Raw genomic sequence first — 3,540 nt, forward strand, 5'->3', positions numbered from 1 at the left:
ATGCGGCCCGCGGAGGCCTGGCGGCTGGCCCCTGCCTCCTGTTGCCGCCGCCGCGGCTTTTCGCTGCTCTGGGCGCCGCCATTTTGGTCGGCAAAATGGCGGCGAAGTCCCGCGCGACGTCCCCCGAGGTTGCGCGAGACTTTGCCGCCATTTTGGGTGAAAAAATGGCGGCGCCCAGAGCGGCCTCTGGGGCTATGGGCGCCACCATTTTTTCACCCAAAATGGCATCGAAATCTTGCGCGACCTTGGGGGAGGTCACGCGACACTTCGCCGCCATTTTGCCGCCCAAAATGGCGGCGCCCAGAGCGGCGAAAAGCCGTGATGGGCAGCCGCGGCGGCCGCGGTGGCGGGCCTTTAAGAGGCCCGCAGCCGTCTCTGGGGCCCTCCAGCAGGGCTCCGGGGGCGGCAGGGGGCCTCTGGGGGGCCCGCTGCCGTCCCTGGGGCCCTCCAGGAGGGCTCCGAGGGCGGCAGGGGGCCTCTGGGGGACCCTTTGCAGTCCCTGGGGCCCTCCAGGAGGGATCCGAGGGCGGCAGGGGGTCTCTGGGGGACCCTTTGCCATCCCTGGGGCCCTCCAGGAGGGATCCGAGGGCGGCAGGGGGTCTCTGGGGGACCCTTTGCCGTCCCTGGGGCCCTCCAGGAGGGCTCCAACGGCGGCAGGGGGCCTGTGGGGGGCCATTTGCCGTCCCTGGGGCCCTCCAGGAGGGCTCCGAGGGCGGCAGGGGGTCTCTGGGGGGCCTGCTGCCATCCCTGGGGCCCTCCAGGAGGGCTCCGAGGGCGGCAGGGGGTCTCTGGGGGACCCTTTGCAGTCCCTGGGGCCCTCAAGGAGGGCTCCGAAGGCGGCAGGGGGCCTCTGGGGGACCCTTTGGAGTCCCTGGGCCCTCCAGGAGGGCTCCGAGGGCGGCAGGGGGTCTCTGGGGGACCCTTTGCAGTCCCTGGGGCCCTCCAGGAGGGCTCCGGGGGCGGCAGGGGGTCTCTGGGGGACCCTTTGCAGTCCCTGGGGCCCTCGAGGAGGGCTCCGAGGGCGGCAGGGGGCCTCTGGGGGACCCTTTGGAGTCCCTGGGGCCCTCCAGGAGGGCTCCGAAGGCGGCAGGGGGTCTCTGGGGGACCCTTTGCAGTCCCTGGGGCCCTCCAGGAGGGCTCCGAGGGCTGCAGGGGGTCTCTGGGGGACCCTTTGCAGTCCCTGGGGCCCTCCTGTAGGGCTCCGAGGGCGGCAGGGGGCCTCTGGGGGGCCTGCTGCCGTCCCTGGGGCCCTCCAGGAGGGCTCCGAGGGTGGCAGGGGGCCTCTGGGGGGCCCTTTGCCATCCCTGGGGCCCTCCAGTAGGGCTCCAAGGGTGGCAGCGGGCCTCTGGGGGGCCCTTTGCCATCGCTGGGGCCCTCCAGGAGGGCTCCGATGGCGGCAGGGCGCCTCTGGGAGGCCCGGTGCCGTCGCTGGGGCCCTCCAGGGGGCTCTCCAGCGCTGGTGGCCCCCACCAGCTTTTTTGCCGGTCTCTGACGGGGCCTGGGGCCCCGTCAGAGGCCAGCAAAGATGGGAAGGCGTGGCCCCTGGAGGGTGGAAGCTCCGCCCCCGGCACGCAGCCCCGCCCCAGAGGGTGGAAGCTCCACCCTTGGCACACGGCCCCGCCCCGGACGGTGGAAGCTCCACCCCTCGCACGTGGCCCCGTCCCGGAGGGTTGAAGCTCCACCCCCGGCTTCGGCCCCCCAGTCGCCTGAGGGACACCAACCTGGCCCCCGGCTCAAAAAGGTTGCCTACCCCTGCCTTAAAGTGAACAAAATTTGACTCTAAAGGAGGGGGAAGCAGACTTCCGATGCCCAATGAGTGCTGCAAACGTCACCTCCTGGAACTTAAGAGCCTTTATTATTGTTGTTATTATTATTATTGTTATATGCCTGCGCTGCATTTCCCTTTTATTCCCAATTGATTCCATGGGTCTACTTTAGTTGGAACTGACAGGTCACTCTCTCTCAGCCTCAGTGACCTGTCAGCAGGAGGAAAAGGGTCAGTTCAGGTCAGTTCAGGTCAGGCCAAAGGCAGGGCATGAACGGAGCTCCCATCAGGCACCTCCCCCCCATTGTGTGTGTGTGTCTGTCTGTCTGTCTGTATGCATGTATGAGTGTGTGTGTGTGTGTGTGTGTGTATGTGAAATAGATGAGAATGACAGGAGGATAGATGTAGATATAGATGTGGCTGAAATATGTATGTGTGTGTGAGAGAGAGAGGGGAGAGCAGGAGGGAGAAAGCGCTCACTGGCCAGCTGCTCTGCTGAAGTTGCAGTGGGGGAGGAGAGGGAAGGAGAGAGAGAGCCCCGATGGAGCCATGATCGCTCCACAGCCCCGGCGGAAGCAAATGGGGCAAATTGCAGCAGGGCATCATAGGAGATTTGCAACCCCGGGGTCTTTGCAATGGTGGTCAGGAGAACAAGCAAATTGGAATTCCATACCAGACCAATTCGCAGTGAGATTGTACAGAGCCCCAATGTGATTCCCGTCAATCCCCTTATTTAGCAAACTCGCCAAAACATGCCAAAATGAGGAGCCAGTTTGGAAGTCCCTCTGAAGCCCCGCAGATGAGGCTCCCATTGAAATCAACCAGGTATGGAAATACATTCTGGATAACACGTCAATGCGAATTGCCCAATCCACAGAAGCCCCAGATCTGGGCTGCAGAAACCCTGTCTGATAAACGCTTTTGTCAACAGGAAAGAAGAAATGCTGAAAGTAAACAACGGTCAAGACTCAATGCATGAAAATGAACACCACCCAGGGTCATTGGTTTTCCTGCCGTCAACGGATTGCTAGCTAAATAGATACACATCCACTACACGTATCCTTCCAGCCTAAGGTCTTGCCATTCAAACACAGAATAAGATGCAGCTTAACCTGTAAATCACTTCCTCCCAACCAAGGGTCACACAAGTAATAATAATAATAATAATAATAATAGGATTTATTTATATACCACCCAATCACTGGGAATCCGAGTGGTTTACAACAGAGGGGATAATAGACGGTTCCCTACCCTCAGACTTACAATCTAAAAAGGCATGGTGGCAGAAGGGGGTTGGACTGGATCAGGGCCCTTGTGGGCTCTTCCAACTCTACGATTCTGTGATTCAATAGTTGGCCCACTAGGCAGCGAAGGCAAGGGAGAAGTGAAAGCCAAGGGCAGAGTGGGGGGTGGCAGGAGCCCAAGGAGACATTCTGGGCCAGGAAGCTGCCAGGGAGCCTTTCCAGACTTCTCCTACACTGAGAATGCCTGCGTGTTTTCCATACACTCCATGGCTCTCAAACTGAAAACAGGAACTGATACCCAGGCAGCTGTTTCATGTTTAAGAAATTGCTTTGGCACAACTCATGATTTCCTCTAAAGGAAACGGAGGAGTTTATAACGTTCCCAAAGAGTCCCTCAGCAGAGAGAGAACAGAGAGCGGAGTCCGCCAAGGAGGCGAGGCACCGAGACGCGGATTCCTAGACAGTCCCCCAAAGCGGCGTTAGAGCGGAGGCCCAGATTCCTAGAGAGTCTCCTCGAAGGGAGGAGAAGCG

This window comes from Sceloporus occidentalis, unplaced genomic scaffold (genome assembly GCF_023333645.1).
Source record: "Sceloporus occidentalis isolate IW3139 unplaced genomic scaffold, rSceOcc1.0.p SCAF_1, whole genome shotgun sequence".
NCBI classification, from domain to species: Eukaryota; Metazoa; Chordata; class Lepidosauria; order Squamata; family Phrynosomatidae; genus Sceloporus; species Sceloporus occidentalis.